At 38.6% G+C, this 20,574-nt stretch overlaps 1 pseudogene; it reads right to left on the minus strand.

The window, feature by feature from the left end:
* The window catches only part of LOC148694366 (uncharacterized), a 40,168-nt pseudogene that overhangs the window by 12,487 nt on the left and 7,107 nt on the right, over positions 1-20,574 (minus strand).

Raw genomic sequence — 20,574 nt, forward strand, 5'->3', positions numbered from 1 at the left:
TTTCTTGCCCCTGCGCCAATGTAGTTAGCAATTGAATAACTTGAGAAATATCAAAAGACGAACCTGAGTTGTTTTGGGACGATGGTGGTTGGTTGGATTGGTATGGCCGTGGAAACCCAGGGGGATTTTGTTGAAATCCCCTTTGTTGTGCAGATTGTTGGGGCTCTCTCCACTTGAAATTAGGGTGATCTCTCCACCCGGGGTTGTAGGTGTTGGAGTACGGATCATAATTGGTTTATGCTTGGTTGTAGTTATAGTTTACGAATACACATGTAGTCACAAAGAAAAAAAATTAGTTTTTGTAACATGCTTGAAGGAAGGAACTTAAACAAACGCTACATCCCTGTGAGACTTGAGCCTAAACGTTATTTGGAGAGTTAAAATCTGTGCATTATTGTTTTCTAAAGTTGTTGCATGATCTCATTATTCTTTGCTTGGTTACTACTTAGAAGGCGTTTCATCACTTAGTTCCAAATGCTAGAACTCATGCCCATTTCATTCAAAGCATGTTATTGATTTGCATAACACATATTCAAGATGAAGTTGTGTCGTGACCACCACAAAAGCCAAATAGCCGTGTGCCCTTCACTCATTTTGTGTTTAAGTTTAACCCCATTGAGCCGTGTTAGTCATGTTCTTTGTTAACCCATATCATCCTCACCTAGCCTAGATTAGGACCATCCGTACCCTTGTTCTTGAAGCATAGTAAGCATGAATGAATTCCTTTTGATTAATGTGTTGCAGAAAATAAGTGTGGGGGAAGGATTATTGATGTGAGTTATGTGCCATAGGCACGGCTAGAAAAAAAAAAAAAAAAAAAAAAAAAAAAAAAAAAAAAAGAGAAAAAAAAAAAAGCAAAAGAAAAGAAAAGAAAAAAAAAAGAAGTGAAAAAGAGTTGAAAAGAGGTAAAAAAAAGTTCCAAAGTATTGGTTGTTGAAGTAAGGGTCCAAAACAATGAATTAGGCCCTAAGAGTTGTTTGAATCTCCCCTATTTGTCTAAAAGTTGATTTCTGCATTCTAAGTGAATTCTAAGTCTTAATTCATTACTTTGCTTGCTCTTGCTTAAAGAACTTTTGTTTATCCCTATCTTTCCTTGTTAGCCAATACCCTAAGGCCCGTTACAACCCTTGACTTCCATCTTGAGTGTTGTGCATTTCAATTTGTGGAGTTTGAATTTGGTATGAGCATATGGTGTCACTGGTTCTCGCATCTAAGTAGTAGCATCCCATTCATGAGATCATATCTAAACAAGTTTAATTACTCCAGGAATTGCGTTCTTTGTTATAACATATGAGAGTACTAGTCTTTCATGTTTACATCAATCTTCTCACATATAACTAGTGTTGGGTGTGTAGTCAGAAAATCTGAGTGAAAATTGAGTGCATAACTAGTGAGGAATTGAGGGAATTCTCTAAGGCATGTTACTACATTCAAAATGTGTTTTAATTGATTAAATGCGAACTAGTGAATGGTGACTATGATTAAGTATGTGCTCGAGGGGAAGGAAGACTAAAAGCTATGTGAGTAATGATCTTTGACATGTCATGTTTCATTGGAAATCCCTGAGGCAAACGTTGGAAGGTTTAGGTTTTGTTTTGTTTGTTTTGCTTCGTCTTGTTATTTTAGTTGTTTTGTTTTGCTCGAGGACTAGCAAAAGTTGTGTGGGGGAATTTGATAGGAGCATATTCATGCGACTTAATTAGCTTGTTCTCGTGCATTTATGTTGTGTTTCCTTAGCTATTTTAGTGTTTAAAGTCACTTTTGTGCATTTTCAGATTATAAGGCCAAAGTGTGCAAGAAGATGCAAATTGGAGCTTTTTGGAGCAAAAGAGGAATGAATGAGTTGAAGACTTGAAGAAACGATGAATTCTTACTCCAACGATGAATTCCTAGTCCAACGATGAATTCCTACCAAAACGAGGATTCCTACTCAAACAAGGATTCCTACTTGAAGTAGGAAAGTTAACCCTAAGTTTCCCGTTTTGGTAACCTTTCCTAATCTTAAACGTCCGTATTTTCTAGCCACTTTGAAGGCCTTGTAGGCACTTTAGGACACAAAACGAAGGCCCTAGGGCCCTTAAAACCCTTTGCCGTGCCCAATCCCTTTCTTTCCTTCCCTTGCCGTGCAAGGGGGGGTATTTAGGTCCAATGTCATTCACTTAAACCCTATTTCCCTCTCCTAACCTAACCCTAGCCGCACCTTGCAGCCATCCCTTTTAATTTCTGATTTTATTTCCTAATTCTAGAAGCTTTTAACTTAATTTTAATTAACCAAAAATAAATTAGGTTTTAAATTTCAGAAAACCCTAGGTCTTACCACTTTAGCCGCACCCTAGGGGGATTATTATTTTCCATTCATTCATCATTCCATATCAGCCGCAAATCCCATCCCTTTTCTCTCATCATTTAGCCACCATAAACTTAATTCCCCCTAAGCCGCACCTATTTCTCTAACCCTAGGGCCTTTCTCATTCAATATTCATTCCATCATTCGTGCATTCACTGAATTCTCTCCCTAAGCCGTCACCCTAACATATCAGCCACAAAACCTATCAAGCCGCAGCCATCATTCACTTTATTCTCCATCACCCGCACTTTTTCCCCTCCATTGCAGCCACCATCCAACCTTGCCGCAGCCTTCCTCCACCATTCCAGCCACCATAGAAACCTTCCTCCATCACTCCACCACCTTGCCGCACCACCATATCACCATAAATCCATCCCTAAACCAGAAAATCATCCAAAAACACCATTTACCCTCACTGCCGCAGCAAGAAGAAAGGAGAAAGAGGAGCTTAAACGCGCAGAAATTCAAGTGGATTCGTTGGGCGTTCTAGGTGTAATCGATCTTTTAATCTTTATGTTTAAATTCAATTTTATTTCTCTTTCTGTGAACATGAGAGGCTAAACCCCTATTTAGCTAGGGGGTGATTTGAAACCATGTTTATGCTTGCAATATGATTTGATTACCTTTGGTTGGAATTTCATGTATTGTGGATTCAATTTGTTTAACTGCTTGATTGATAACTTATTTGTGTATGTTTATTGAGAGTGCACGCTTAATTTTCATGCATGAATATGACGCTAGAATATAAGTGAATTTCACCTAATAGTTATGAACTTATATTCACAAGTAGTGGAGGTTGCTTATAAACAATCGCGTTAAATGAATTCTTGGCACTAGTTTCATGTTCATCATAGTAACGAATGCCTCGTCAACACTTATGATTTCCAAAGAACGTAATGATTCTAACTTGTATCTTTATCATGCTGTTCATATAGAGAACTTGTTAGGAATAATTTGGTTGCGATGCATATTCATCCAATTCAATGATTCTAGTGAAATCTGAAGGTTAATTTAAGCGGACCTAATTAACCCGGGGTGTTGAGTTTCATAATTCATCGAAAGACCAACTGAAAATCATTTTGTATGCAAGTGTGCCATGTGTGGAGAAGAACCTTCTAGCTAGCATTCCATCCATATTTTCATTCAATTCATCTTTACAATCTGCCCTTAATTACAATCTGTGCATTTTATTTAATTTCGTCAAAAATTCAATCCCCCTTTACTTTAGTGTCCAATTTAGTTAGAAAGTCTCTTAGTTTGTGTTTCTAAGTGTTTTGAATCAATTTATTACCCAAATTCGTCCAAAGTAGTCAAAGTGCTCAAAACTGCCCAGAAAGTGTTTTTAAGGCAGTTTTGAGTGTTTTGGTGCTGTTTTGAGTCTTTTGGTTTGTTTTAGTGTTTTTATTGTTTAGTTTTGCATTCTTTGAGTCTAGTTTAGTGTTTTAACCTTTGTTTTACGTTTTTGAGTCAGTTTCCAAGTGATTTAGCAATCCCTCCTAATCCCCGGTTTAGAACGATCCCTACTTGCATCTTTACTACAATTGTCAAAAGAGGGTTTTAATTTGTGAGCTTATTTAGTTCGCATCAAGCAACATGAAAACTATAAGTGTTGACGAGGCATTCGTTACTATGATGAGCATGAAACTAGTGCCAAGAATTCATTTAACGCAATCGTTTATAAGCGACCTCCACTACTTGTGAATATAAGTTTGTAACTATTAGGTGAAACTCCCTTATAATCTAGCATCATATTCATGCATGAAAACTAAGCGTGCACTCTCAATAAACATACACGAATAAGTTATCAATCAAGCAGTTAAACAAATTGAATCCACAACTCATGAAATTCCAACTGAAGGTAATCAATTTATATTGCAAGCATATACATGGTTTTGAATCACCCCCTAGCTAACTAGGGGTTTAGCCTCTCATGTTCACAGAAAAAGAAACAAAATTGAAATTAAACATAGAGAACAAAAGATTGATTACACCTAGAACGCCCAACGATTCCACTTTGAATTTCTGCACGTTCAAGCTCTTCGTTCTTCTTCTCCTTGCTGCGGCACAGAGGTCTTAGGGTGATTTTGGATGTGATTTTGGTTTAGGAAGGGATTTAGGATGGTACAGGGTTGCGGCAGAGAGTTGGAAGATGGCTGCAATGGTGTGTAAGTGTATGGAGGTGTAGAATGGAGGCTGGAATGGATGGAAGGTTGCGGATTGAAGGTGGAAGAATGATGGTGGCTGTGGCAATGTATGGAATGATGAAAGAATCCCCACCTAGGGTGCAGCTTAAGTCCAAGTATATAAAGGGTTTTCAGAAATTAAAACCCTAACTTATTTGGGTTAACTAAAATTAAGTCAAAGGCTTCTAGAATTAGGAAATCAAATCATAAACTAAAAGGAAATTGGCTAAAATATGCGGCTAGGGTTTTATTTGAAAGGGGAATGTGTTTAAGTGCAGAAAATAGGAAATAAGGACCCCCCCTTGCACGGCAAGGGAAAAGGAAAGGTTAGGAGGTGCGGCTTAATGCTTTAGGAAAGGTGAAATGTCCTAAAACTGAAGGGAAAAGGGGTCCCTTGCACGGCAAGGGATGGGGAGAAAGGGAAAGGTGCGGCAAAGGTCCCTAAGGGGTCTAGGGCCTTTGTTTTGTGTCCTAAAGTGCATACGAGGCCTTCAAAGTGGCTGGAAAATAAGGACTTTTAAGATTAGGAAAGGTTACCAAAATGGGAAACCTTGGCTTAACTTTCCTACTTCAAGTAGGAATCCTTGTTGGAGTAGGAATCCTCATGTGAGTAGGAATCCATCTTCAATTAGGAATTCATATTTCTTCAAGTCTTCAACTCATTCATTCCTCTTTTGCTCCAAAAGACTCCAATTTGCATCTTCTTGCACACTTTGGCTTTATAATCTGAAAACACACAAAAGTGACTTTAAACACTAAATTAACTAAGGAAACACAACATAAATTCACGAGAACAAGCCAATTAAGTCGCATAAATATGCTTGATAGGAGCATATTCATGCGACTTAATTAGCTTGTTCTCGTGCATTTATGTTGTGTTTACTTAGCTATTTTAGTGTTTAAGGCTACTTTTGTGTATTTTCAGATTATAAGGCCAAAGTGTGCAAGAAGATGCAAATTGGAGTCTTTTGGAGCGAAAGAGGAATGAATGAGTTGAAGACTTGAAGAAACGATGAATTCTTACCAAAACGAGAATTCCTACTCAAACAAGGTTTCCTATTTGAAGTAGGAAAGTTAACCCTAGGTTTCCCGTTTTGGTAACCTTTCCTAAACTTAAACGTCCGTATTTTCTAGCCATTTTGTAGGCCTTGTATGCACTTTAGTACACAAGACCAAGGCCCTAGCCCAATTTCCAACCCATGATGTGCCTTTAGCCCAATTCCATTCCCTTGCCGTGCAAGGGGGGGTAGTTTTGTCTCATTTTATGCACCTTTTTCCTAACCCTAGAGATTTCATTCATACTTCCCATTCACACTAATCAAAAGCCGCACCTAATTTTTAGTCTAGAGCATTTTGCAGCCATTCTACCCTATTTTGATCCCAGCCGTACCTTCCAAAATTCATCCTAATTATTCTCCCAGGCCGTGGACTCCCATTATTCAACCCTAGGCCGTGATTATTCAGCCACATATTGACAAAAAGCTTTTCAGCATAATTGACATCACAGCCGCATTCCCCCTTCCATTCCAGCAGCCTCCCATTATTGCCGTGCCTTCCTCCACCTTCCCAGCCACCTTCCAAACCTTCCTACACCATCCCATAACCTTGCCACACCACCAAACCTCCCTAAACCCATTCCCAAACCAGAAAAACATCCAAAACTCACCTAGACTTTCACTGCCGCAGCAAGGAGAAGAAGAAGGAGGGCTTAGACGCGCAGAAATTCAAGTGGATTCGTTGGGCGTTCTAGGTGTAATCAATCATTTGTGCTTTATGTTTAAATTCAATTGTATTTCTCTTTTTGTGAACATGAGAGGCTAAACCCCTATTTAGCTAGGGGGTGATTCGAAACCATGTTTATGCTTGCAATATGAATTGATTACTTTTGGTTGGAATTTCATGAATGGTGAATTCAATTTGTTTAACTGCTTGATCGATAACTTATTTATGTATGTTGATTGAGAGTGCACGCTTAATTTTCATGCATGAATATGACGCTAGAATATAAGTGAATTTCACCTAATAGTTATGAACTTATATTCACAAGTAGTGGAGGTTGCTTATAAACAATCGCGTTAAATAAATTCTTGGCATAAGTTTCATGTAATCATAGTAACGAATGCCTCGTCAACACTTATAGTTTTCATGATGCTTAATGATTCTTGCTTGTATCTCTATTATGCAATTCATGTAGGGAACTTGTGGGGAATGCTTTGGGTTGTCGCATGCAATCATCCAATTCATTAACTTAAGGAAAACCTGACGGTTAATTTAAGCGGACCTAATTAACCCGGGGTGTTGAGTTTCATAATTCATCGAAAGACCAACTGAAAATCAAATTGTATGCAAGTGTGACATGTGTGGAGAAGAACCTTCTTGCTAGCATTCATCCATATTTTCCTCACATTCATATTTATATTCTGCCTTTTAATTACAATCTTTGCATTTAGTTAATTTCGTCAAAACCTCAATCCCCCTTTACTTTAGTGTCTAATTTATTTAGAAAGTGTCTTAGTTTGTGTTTATAAGTGTTTTGCATTCTTTGAGTCTAGTTTAGTGTTTTAACGTTTGTTTTACGTTTTTGAGTCAGTTTCCAAGTGATTTAGTAATCCCTCCTAATCCCCGGTCTAGAATGATCCCTACTTGCATCTTTACTACAATTGTCAAAAGAGGGTTTTAATTTGTGTGCTTAATTAGTTCGCATCAATGCTCCTATCAAATTCTGCCACACTTAGCTTTTGCTAGTCCTCGAGCAAAACAAAACAACTAAAGAAAACAAGACGAAACAAAACAAACAAAGCATAACCTAAACCTTCCAACGTTTGCCTCAAGGATTTCCAATGAAACATGACATGTCAAAGATCATTACTCACATAGCTTTTAGTCTTCCTTCCCCTCGAGCACATACTTAATCATAGTCACCATTCACTAGCTCGCATTTAATCAATTAAAACAACATTTTGAATGTAGTAACATGCCTTAGAGAATTCCCTCAATTCCTCACTAGTTATGCACTCAATTTTCACTCAGATTTTTTGACTACACACCCTACAATAGTTATATGTGAGAAGATTGATGTAAACATGAAAGACTAGTACTCACATATGTTATAACAAAGAAAGCAATTTATGGAGTAATTAAACATGTTTAGATATGATCTCATGAATGGAATGCTACTACTTAGATACGAGAACCAGTGACACCATATGCTCATACCAAATTCAAACTCCACAAATTGAAATACACAACACTCAAGATAGAAGTCAAGGGTTGTAACGGGGCTTGGGGTATTGGCTAACAAGGAAAGATAGGGATAAACAGAAGTTCTTTAAGCAATAGCAAGCAAAGTAATGAAAGTAAGACTTAGAATTCACTTACAATGCAGAAATCAACTTTTAGACATACAGGGAAGATTCAAACAACTCTTACAGCCTAATTCATTGTTTTGGACCCTTACTTCAACAAACAATACTTTTTGAACTCTTTTCACTTCTTTTTTTTTTTTTTTTTTTTTCACAACTTTTTTTTTTTCTAGCCGTGCCTATGTGATGTGATATATAATAGCACTCAAATTAAACCCTCTTTTTGACAATTGTAGTATAGATATAAGTAGGGATCGTTCTAGGCCGGGGATTAGGAGGGATTGCTAATCTAATGAAAACTGACTCAAAGATACAAAAATATGCTTAAAAACACTTAAATAAACACAAAGACTCTTAACTAAACTTTTATGACTCAAAACAAACTCAAAAGACTCAAAAGAACACAAAACAATGAAAAAGACTCAAACTAGACTCTAGGACTTACTTTGGACGAAAATAGGTTTGGTTTTGACTCAAAAACACTAATTAGGACAGATTCTAACCTAATTGACACTTAAAACAAGGGGGGTTTTGGTTTTGACGAATTTGAATTAAAACAAAACAGAAACTAAACTAGACAAAGTTATGAACGAATTTGGGGAATATGGATGGGTGATTACCTAGCTAGAGGGTTCTTCTCCACACATGACACACTTGCATACAAATTGATTTCCAGTTGCTTTTCAATAAACCATGAACCTCAACACCCCAGATTAACCGTGACATCACTAATTAACCCTCAGATTTTCCTTAAGTTATTGGATTGGATGACATCATACGATGATAGGAGCATATTCATGCGACTTAATTAGCTTGTTCTCGTGCATTTATGTTGTGTTTCCTTAGTTATTTTAGTGTTTAAAGTCACTTTTGTGTATTTTCAGATTATAAGGCCAAAGTGTGCAAGAAGATGCAAATTGGAGTCTTTTGGAGCAAAAGAGGAATCAATGAGTTGAAGACTTGAAGAAACGATGAATTCCTAGTCCAACGATGAATTCCAACTTCAATGAGGATTCATACTCCAACAAGGATTCCTACTTGAACTAGGAAAGTTAACCCTGGTATGAGAATTATACGCACACAAATTAAACCCTCTTTTTATCAATTGTAGTGAAGAATGTAAGTAGGGATCATTCTGGACCGGGGATTAGGAGGGATTGTTAATCACTTGGATACTGACTCAAATACGTAAAAACAAGTTTAAAACACTATACTAGACTCAAGGAATGCAAAACTAAACTTTAAAACACCAAAACAAACCAAAAGACTCAAAACAGCACCCAAAACACTCAAAACTGCCTTAAAAACACAATCTGGGCAGTTTTGAACACTAGACACAACTTTGGACGAAAATTGGTTTTAACTTGACCTAAGACACTTAAAAACACAAACTAAAGTGATTTCTAACTACTATGACTCAACAAAGTAAAGGGGGATTGGTTTTGGACGAATTTAAAAACAAAACAAACTTTTTAAATTAGAACAGATTGTAAAAACGAATTTGATGGAATTGAATGGATGGGAAGCTAGCTAAGGGGTTCATCTCCACACATGTTATACTTGCATATAAAACGATTTCCAATTGCTTTTCAATAACCCATGAATTCTCAACGCCCCAAGTTAATTAGGTTCGCTTAAATTAACCTTCAGATTTTCCTAACGTTATTGAATTGGATGATTGCATACGACAACCCAAAACATTCCCCACAAGTCCCCTACATGATTGCATAATAGAGATACAAGCAAGAATCATTAAGTTCTATGAAACCCATAAGCATTGATGAAGCACTCGTTACTATGAATTGCATGAAACTTATGCCAAGAATTTACTTAACGCAATTGAGATCATCAACTTTTACTACTTGTGAATATAATTCCATAACGATTAGGTGAAATTTCCTTTTATCCTAGCATCCAATTTATGCATGATAATTAAGCGTGCACTCTCAACCAACACACACAAATCAATGTAATTCACATAGATAAGTAAATTGAATTCACAACTTATGAAACGCAATTAGAAGTAATCAAATCATATCGCAAGCATAAACATGTATTTCGAATCCCCCCCTAGCCAAAGGGGGGGTTTAGTTCCTCATACGCACAAAACAAAGAGAATTGAAATTAAACATTGAAATCAAAGGAAAAGAAACACCTAGAAATTCCAGCGACGCGAACTTGAATTGCATGAACTTCCGAGCTTCCTTCTCCTCCTCCTTGGTGCGGCAAAGGTCTAGGGACAGGTTTAGGGCCTTAGGTGTATGGATGCATGGTCATGGAGGGATATAGTAGTGTTTAGGGGAAGGGGATGGTGCGGCAAAGGTTAAAACTAAGGAGAAAAGTGTTTGGTGGCTGCGGCAAAGGTGTGGAGAGGGTTGGACGAATTTCTGGAATGAATGAATGTGTATGAGAGGTGGTATTTGATCTAGGGGTTAATATGAGTATATATAGGCACTTAAAACCCTAGGGTAATCAGATATGGACTTGAATAACCCAAATCCACAAGGAAATAGGCTTAGAAATCAGAAATAAAAAGGGATAATGCTTCCTAGGTGCGGCAGGTAAGGAGATGAGGTGATAAGGCTTCTAGAATGCCTTGCAAGGCAAGGGAAAGCAGCTTTCTAGAAGGGATAGGTGCGGCACTAAAGGATAGGGCAGATTAGGGCTTCTAGAAACCCTCTAATGCAAGGAAAACTCACGGCAAGGATGGATAAGGTTTCTAGAACAAGGATAAGGTATCCTAAATGGATAAGGTGCCCTAAATGGATAAGGTGCCCCAAATGGATAAGGACTCCTCATTGCACTTGGAAACTTTGCCTATTAGGATTAGGAAAGCTTGTCTTTGTCATTCCTTCTTCATCTTGGACTCCTTTTCCTTCTTGGACTTGGAAAACTTCTTTGTTGCTGCAACTTGAGGCCATTGGGATTTAACTTTCTTACTTCAAGTAGGAAACCTTGTTTGAGTAGGAAACTTTGTTCTTCTAGGAATCCTAATTCAACTAGGAAACCCATTTTAACTAGGAATCCTAATTCAACTAGGAAACCATCTTCCATTAGGGACTTTCCTACTTCAACTAGGAAACCTTGCTCAAGTAGGAATCATCATCTTCAAGTCTTCAATTTCGTCCATCCTCTTGGCTCCAAGCATATGATATCCATTCCAAGCTCTAATTTGCTCCAAAAGGCTCCAAAATGCATCCTTTTGCATACTTTGCCCTTAAAACCTGAAAATACATAAAACTAGCTTAAAAGACTACTTTACTAAGGAAAAACACTATAAATGCACAAAAACAAGCTAAACTAAGGTGCATAAATATGCTCCTATCAAATTCCCCCACACTTAGCTTTTGCTAGTCCTCGAGCAAAACAAAATGAACCAAAGTAAATAAACGAAGTAAAACGAGTAAAACCCAACCTACCCCTTCCAACAATCGCCTCAGGGATTTCCAATGCACATGACATGTTAAAAATCATCATTCCCACATATTTTAGCCATCTTTACGCTTAAGCATCTACTTAATCATGGTCACTACTCATTAGTTCACAAATAACCAATTAAAACATGATTTTGAATGTAGTAACATGCCTTAGAGAATTTCCTCAATTCCTTACAAGATATGCACTCTATTTTCACTCAGATTCTCTAACTACACACCCTACACTTAGTTATATGTGAGAAGATTGATGTAAATATAAAAACGAATGCTCACATATATGTATAACAAAGAACGCAATTTCCGGAGTTAATAACATGTTTAGATATGATCTCATGAATGGAACGCTACTACTTAGATGCGAGAACCAGTGACACCATATGCTCAAACCAAATTCAAACTCCACAAATTGAAACACACAATACTCAAGATTAAAGTCAAGGGTTGTAACGGGGCTTGGGGAGTTGGCTAACAACGAAAAGATAGGGAAAACAAACGTTCTTTAAAGCAATAGTAAGCAACAGAATGAAATTGAACTTTAGAATTCCCCTTAGAATGCAGAAATCAACTTTTAAACTGAAAGGGAAGGTTCAAGCAATCAATTAGGGCCGAATTCAATGTTTTGGACCCTTCCTTCAACAAACAACACTTGAGAACACTTTTTCACATCTTTTCAACTCCTTTTTCATTCTTTTCACAACTTTTCTTTTTTTTTCCTTATTTTCCACGAAATATTTTTTTTTTTTTTTTCCTTTTCTTTGCCGTGCCTCATTCAAGACTTTGGCACACCCATATATCAAGAATCCTTCCCCCACACTTGTTTTCTGCAATGCAATGATCAAAAGGAATTCATCTTGAGTTATGCTTTTACTATGCTTTAAGAACAAAGGTATGGGTGGTCCTACTCTAGGCTAGGTGAGGATAATTGTGGGTTAACAAAGAAAGTAGGCTACACAAGGCTCAACGGGGTTAAATCCTACAAAACAAATGAAATAGGGAAATATGGCAATTTGGCTATGGTGGTCACTACACAACTTCATCTTGAATATGTGTTATGCAAATCAATAACATGCTTTGAATGAATTGGGCATGAGTTCTAGTGTTTGGAACTAAGTGATGAAACGCCTTCTAAGTAGCAACCAAGCAAAGAATAATGAGATCATGCAACGACTTTTAGAAAACAACAATGCACAGATTATTAACTCTCCAAATAAACGTTTAGGCTCAAGTCTCACAAGGTTGTAGCGTTAGTTTGAGTTCCTTCCTTCAAGCATGTTACAAAAACTAAATTTTATTTTTTTTTTCTTTTATGATTGCATGTGAATTCATAAGTTATAACCACAACCAAGCATAAACAAAGAGTAAATCAAACTTTCATCCATGTTAATCATTCTCTTTAACAGTCATGCAATTACAAACCGAATCCTCATCATTGTGTTGGAAGGTGCCCTAAGACACAAAAACAACTCTTTTTGGGTTTTTTGAAACAATTTTTTCAATTTTTTTCTGGGATTTTCGGATTTTTAGAACAACAAATACTAAAACACACCAAAACAGCCTAAAAACACCTAAAAACAGCAAGAAACAACATTTGAAATTATGGGTGATAAAACCCTACGAATTTGCATCAAATCACTTTGGTTACCCCCCCACACTTAAATCAAACATTGTCCTCAATGTTTCAAGCATAGACTCACACAAATAACAAACAAACAAACAAAACAACATCTAACAACCTAACATGGCAGAAACAAAATCAACAACAAAGAGAAGGGTTTAGGAACGCAAATCTGGAATTGGAGTGCTTTCTCGGTCTTCCTTTGTTGAATGCATGGGTTGCCTCCCAAGTAGCGCTTGCTTTAACGTCGTACAGCCGGACGAAGACCTCATTCACTCCTTACTAGGGCCCACGGCTTCCAAGGGTATGTCATCCACGACATGCTCCACAAAGGTGTCATAATAGGGCTTCAAATGATGCCCGTTCACCTTGAATTCTTGTCCCGTTTTCAAGCTTTGGATTTGGACTGCACCATGAACAAAAACATTAGTAATAACAAATGGTCCAATCCACTTAGAACGTAACTTACCGGGAAACAAACGTAAACGGGAATTAAACAATAGCACTTTCTGCCCAATGGAGAAGGATTTCCCACGGATCATGTTGTCATGGAAAGCTTTGGTCTTTTGCTTGTAAATGCTTGCGACGCCTCGTGCCTTATCTCATCAAGCTCATTCAATTGGAATTTCCTAAGACTTCCCGCTTCATCTAAGTGCATGTTGAACTTCTTGACGGCCCAAAGAGCTTTATGCTCCAACTCCACGGGAAGATGGCACGCCTTGCCATAGACAAGTCGAAAAGGTGACATCCCAATGGGGGTTTTGTATGCCGTACGATACGCCCAAAGTGCATCATCTAACCGTAAGCTCCAATCCTTTCTTGTTGGCCCAACGGTCTTCTCAAGTATTTGCTTGATCTCTCGGTTGGAAACCTCGGCTTGGCCATTCGTTTGAGGATGGTAAGGTGTAGAAACCTTATGGGTGACATGGTATTTCCTCAATAACGCTTCAATGGTCCGATTGCAAAAGTGTGACCCTCCATCATTAATGATCACTCGTGGCATTCCAAACCATGCAAAAATGTTAGTTCTAATAAAATCTGCAACCACTTTAGAATCATTAGTCCGGGTGGCCTTGGCCTCCACCCATTTTGACACATAATCAACCGCAAGCAAAATATACATGAAACCATACGATGAAGGGAAGGGACCCATAAAATCAATACCCCAAACATAAAAAATTTCAACATTTAGGATAGAAACCTGCAGCATTTGGTCCCTTGCACTAATACCACCCATTTTGTGGCATTTATCACATGTTAAGCAAAACGTTCTAGCATCCTTAAAAATACTAGGCCAATAAAATCCACATTGTAACACTTTGAGGGCCGTGCGTTGTGTGACAAAGTGCCCTCCACATGCATATGTATGACAAAAACTCAAAATTGAATGACATTCAGAATCATGCACACAACGACGTATAATCTGATCGGGACAAAATTTCCATAAGTACGGATCATCCCACACATAAAACCATGCATCATGCCTAAGTTTATCACGTTGGTGCCTAGTGAACTCACTTGGAATACGTTTTGACACCAAAAAATTAACAATATCGGCATACCAAGGTGCACTAACCTTAATGGACAACAATTGTTCATCGGGGAATGTCTCGGCAATGGGTAGGGCCTCTTCATTGTGCACCATTCGACTTAGGTGGTCAGCCACCACGTTTTCACTTCCCTTCTTGTCCCGAATCTCTATGTCGAACTCTTGAAGTAGCAACATCCATCGAATTAGCCGTGGCTTGGCCTCCTTTTTAGTGAGCAAGTACTTCAGAGCTGCATTATCAGTGAAAACAATTACTTTAGTACCAATTAGATATGATCGAAATTTATCTAAAGCAAAGACAACGACAAGAAGTTCTTTTTCCGTAGTGGAGTAGTTCAATTGTGCATCGTTCAATGTCCGTGAGGCGTAGTAGATGACATGCGGCCTCTTGTCCTTTCTTTGTCCTAAAACTGCTCCTAAGGCGTAGTCGGACGCATCACACATGAGCTCGAAAGGTAGACTCCAATCCGGTGGAACAATGATGGGTGCCGTGGTCAACAACTCCTTAAGTTGGTTGAATGATGCCGTGCACTCCTTGGTGAATTCAAACGTCACGTCTTTTTGTAGGAGACGGCAAAGAGGTTGTGCAACCTTCGAGAAATCCTTGATAAACCTACGATAGAATCCTGCATGGCCAAGAAAAGAACGAACCTCTCTAACCGAAGTTGGAGAGGGTAAGTGACGTACAAGATCTATTTTCGACTTATCAACCTCAATACCGTTTTCAGAGACTATATGACCTAAAACTATGCCTTGTTTAACCATGAAATGGCATTTCTCCCAATTAAGAACAAGGTTAGTTTCAACGCAACGTTTTAAGATTAAACTAAGATTATGCAAGCAACCATCAAAAGAATCACAAAACACGCTAAAATCATCCATAAACACTTCAATGATTTTCTCAACATAATCAGAAAATATGCTCATCATGCATCGTTGAAATGTAGCAGGTGCATTACATAAACCAAAAGGCATGCGACGATATGCAAAAGTACTGAAGGGGCATGTAAAAGTGGTTTTTTCTTGATCTTCGGGTGTTATGACAATTTGATTATAACCAGAATAACCATCAAGAAAACAATAGAAAGCATAACCGGCTAACCTCTCAAGCATTTGGTCGATGAACGGCAATGGGAAGTGATCCTTCCTTGTTGCGGCGTTTAGCTTCCTATAATCGATGCACACCCTCCAACCGGTTTGAATGCGTTGAGGAACAAGTTCATTCTCGGCATTTGCAACCACAGTCACTCCAGATTTCTTCAGAACGCATTGAACGGGTGAGACCCACTTACTATCCGAGATTGGATAGATTACTCCACAATCCAAAAGCTTGATTACCTCATTCTTCACAACTTCCATCATCGGAGGGTTGAGACGGCGTTGAGCCTCTCGGGATGTTTTGGACCCCTTGATAGGAGCATATTTATACGACTTAGTTAGCTTGTTTTCTTGCATTTAATTAGCTAAACTATGTTAATTATAGTATTTAAAGTTATTTTCGTGCAATTTCAGGTTTTATTGTCAAAGTATGCAAAAAGAAGCAATTTGGAGCATTGTAGAGCATTTTTGGGCCAAGATTGGATAGTGCAAGCATGGAGGCATGAGGATGGACGAATTTGAAAGGCTTGAATTCAGTTAGGGAGCCGCAAAGGGGGCCTAAAAACCTGATTTCTAGAAGGCTACATTGCAGCCACATGCACTCCCATTCTTTAATCCATTGCAGCCACATGCACTCTCATTCTTTAATCCATTGCAGCCACATGCACTCCCACCCTTTAATCATTCACCCTAGCTGTCACTCCCATGCTCTCCCATTAATTAATTCAAGTCCATATCTGAGTACCCTAGGGTTTTAAGTGCCTATATATACTCATATTAACCCCTAGATCAGATCACCACCTCTCATACACATTCATTCACGACAGAAATTCATTCCCTCTCTCTAACACAGCCATACTTCACCATTCTTTATATTTTCTGCCCAAAAACACTCCTTGCCTTCCCCTACATCCATCCCTACCCTAAACACATCATTCTACATCATCCATAACCCCCAAAACTCACCAAAACCCCTTGTGCCGCAACAACAAAGAGGAGGAGAAGAGGCCTAAACGTTCATACAATTCAAGTTTGAGTTGTTGGAATTTTTAGGTGTACTTCCTTTCCTTGATTTCAATGTTTACTTTGTTATTACTCTCTAAGTTTGTTGTAATCATGAGTGGCTAAACCCCTAATTAGTTAGGGGAAAGTTTGAAGCCATGAACATGTTTGAAATATGAATTGATTTCTTCCAATTGTGATTTGTTAAGTTGTGATTGCAATTCAATTATCATGTTTATTAAAAACTTGTTTTTGTATGTTGATTAGGGATGCATACTTAGTCTTCATGCATAAACTCGATGCTAGTTTATAAACGAGTTTCACCTAATCGTCACAAGTTTATAAACATGAGTAGTGAAGGTCGCTAGTCACAACCGCGTTAATTGAATTCTTGGCAAGAGTATCATGCATTCATAGTTACAATTGCCTCGTCAACACTTATAATTTTCATAGAGCATAATGATCTCTCATTGTATCTCTTCTATGCATTCATGTTGAGAACCATTGGAAAATGATTTGAATTGTCGCATGCATCATCCAATTCAATAACATAAGGAAAATTTGAGAGTTAATTAGTGCATCACGGTTAACTTGGGGTGTTGAGCGTCATAGTTAATGAAAAGCAATTGGAGAATCGATTCATATATTAATGTGTCATGTGTGGAGAATGGACCTCTAACTAATCCATCCATTATCTTGTTTTCAAGGAATTCGTTTTACAATCTGCCTAGTTTATTAACTTGTTTTGTTATTTCAATTTTCGTCAAAACCTCAATCCCCCTTTACTTTAGTTTCCAATTTAGTTAGAAAGTGTCTTAGTTTGTGTTTATAAGTGTTTTGATTCAATTTGTTACACAAATTCATCCAAATTCACCAAAGTGCTCAAAACTGCGCAGAAAGTGTTTTTAAGGCAGTTTTGAGTGTTTTGGGTGCTGTTTGAGTCTTTTGGTTTGTTTTAGTGTTTTAAGTGTTTAGTTTTGCATTCTTTGAGTCTAGTTTAGTGTTTTAAACTTTATTTTACGTTTTTGAGTCAGTTTCCAAGTGATTTTGCAATCCCTCCTAATCCCCGGTTAAGAACGATCCCTACTTATACCTATACTACAATTTGACAAAAAGAGGGTTTAATTTGTGTGCGTATAATTCTCGCATCAAATTTTGGCGCCGTTGCCGGGGATTAGCAACTTTGCTAATCCTTTGGATTGTTATTTTCGTTTTCTTATTAGATCAGATTCCTATGTTATTTTGTTTCTTGTTTTAGGTACTAGTTTATGACTCGGAATTCTCATCCGATTCGTGAACATATCTTGGACTTTGACGACGATTTCGAGCGAGAGTTGAGACGAAAGAGAAAGAACCCAGAACCTAGCAAATCAAGTGAAAGTTCCGAGTCCGTTTCTGAATTTGAAGAAGAGGAACCCACGACAAGAGTGGGTGAAGAAGACATGGCAGAGGACAACCGAACAATCAAGGAGCTTTCCGCTTCGGGATTGGCCAATGCCACACCCTTGTGCATCCAATACCCAAGGGCGGCCCTTGGCAAGACCGATGAGTTCGAATTGAAGTCAAGCTTGCTGCATCATATTCCCAAGTACCATGGGCTGTCCATGGAAGATCCAAACAAACATTTGAAGGAGTTTGAAGTTGTATGCTCAAGCATGACACCCATTAACGTTGATGGGAATATTATGAAGATGAAAGCTTTTCCATTCTCTCTTGTGGAAAAGGCTAAGGATTGGCTTTATGAATTGGCAACCGGGACCGTTACTTCTTGGGAGAGCATGAAGAGAGCGTTCTTGGAGAAGTTCTTCCCTACTTCAAGAGTCATTCTCTTGAGGAAGAAAATTAGCGGAATCCAACAAAGTCAAGGATAATCTTTTCCGGCATACTACGAGCGTTTTAAAGCCCTTATTGCATCATGTCCTCAACATCAAATGAAGGAGGAGCTTCTCCTTCAATATTTCTATGAGGGCCTTCTTCCCATTGAAAGGCAAATGCTCGATGCTTCGGCGGGAGGTGCATTGGTGGACAAAACTCCTATGGCAGCCAAGACCCTAATTGCAAACCGTGCTCTAAATGCACAACAATATGAAGGACTTGGGCAAAGGGACCCCCCACGGCAACAAGTGAATGAGGTAAGTTCTCAATCCGACCTTCAAACTCAATTAGCTAATCTTACTTCTCTTGTGTCTCAGATGGCCGAAGGAATGAAGATCCATAGTCCAATTGTATGTGGCGTATGTTCTATTCAAGGTCATCCTTCGGAAAAGTGCCCTCAATTGATTGAGAATGGTGGGTGGGAGAGTGCAAACGCCATTGGATTTCCAAGCCAAAATCAACCAAGGAATGATCCATATTCCAATACATACAATCCAGGTTGGAGAGACCATCCAAACTTCAAGTGGAGGGAGCCTCAACAACCTTACCAACAAGGAGGCTTTAGGCAGCAACCCTCGGGGTTTTACACCAAAACCCACGGCCAAGACCAAACCCAACCCCAATCCGCCCAAAACCATCAAGGTACATCTTTAGATAATGCTACTATTCTTAAGTTGCTTACTAGTTTGTCTCAGGGGCAAGAAAATCAAAACAAAGCATTGCAAAACCAAGACAAAAGGGTGGACCACTTAGAGAAGCAAATAGGGCAGATTGCGGAGTTTGTGGGACAATTCTGAGACAAAGGCAAGCTCCCAAGTTCAACCATTGTCAATCCAAAGGGAGGGTTCGAATCTGCCCAAGCAATTACTTTGAGGAGTGGAAAAGAAGTTGGCACTACATCCACACCATCCAAAACAAGTCCTAACGAAGAAGAAACATTGCAACATGAAGAAAAGGCTGAAGAGAAGTCTACGACAAGGACACAACTTCCATTGCCGCAAGCCCAAAAGGACCAAAACTCATCCATGCCATACCATTCGGCCACCAAAGGTAAGTTGGGTTCAAATTTGATTAATTCTAACCCCGTTCCACCCAATGTTCCTTTTCCTCACAGATTTTTGCAAACAAAGAAGGAGGAGCATGAGAAGGACATTCTTGAGACGTTTAGGAAAGTTCAAGTCAATATCCCGCTCCTAGATGCCATAAAGCAAGTGCCCAAATACGCTAAGTTCTTGAAGGAATTGTGCACTACAAGGAAGAGGGCGTCACATAAAGAGGTAGTAAGGGTAAGTGAGAACGTTTCCGCTGTTTTACAAAGAAAGTTACCACCAAAGTGCAAAGATCCAGGTAGCTTTACAATCCCTTGTATTATTGGTCAAACTAAGTTCGAACATGCTATGTTAGAGTTAGGAGCTTCAATTAACGTCATGCCATACTCTATTTATGCTTCAATGAACCTTGGTGAATTGAAAAATGATGGTGTGATTATTCAGTTGGCCGATAGATCTAATGCCTATCCAAAGGGCGTATTGGAAGATGTCTTAGTGCAGGTGAATGATTTGATCTTCCCGGCGGATTTCTATGTCCTTGAAATGGAGGAAACCACCCATGCTTCATCCTTGCCGATTCTTCTTGGGAGGCCATTCATGAAGACGGCCCGAACTAAGATAGACGTGTTTAAAGGCACTTTAACAATGGAATTCGATGGGGAAGTGATTGATTTTAATATTTCTGAAACTATGAGATTTCCTAATGATGATCACTCATGTTTCTCTATTGATATTCTTGATTCTTTGGCGCAGGCACACTTTGATCAATTACATGGCGATGCACTTGAAACGGTCATTACAAATGGCATAGAAATGAAGGATCACATGGATGTCACCATAACAAACCACGGCACACAATTGAACACCCATGCCGTGGCCTTTGATGAAGATGTAATTGAGACCGTGGCAGCCCTAGAGTCATTGCCACGACTCCAAGGTAAGTCCCCTAGTCCAATTTCAATTCCAATTTCAACTAATAAGTTGCTTCCTTCTATAGAACAACCACCTACACTTGAGCTCAAACCGTTGCCAAATCACTTGAAGTATGTGTTTTTGG

Source organism: Pyrus communis, chromosome 9, assembly GCF_041283825.1.
Source record: "Pyrus communis isolate YQ-2024b chromosome 9, ASM4128382v1, whole genome shotgun sequence".
In the NCBI taxonomy this organism is placed as follows: Eukaryota; Viridiplantae; Streptophyta; class Magnoliopsida; order Rosales; family Rosaceae; genus Pyrus; species Pyrus communis.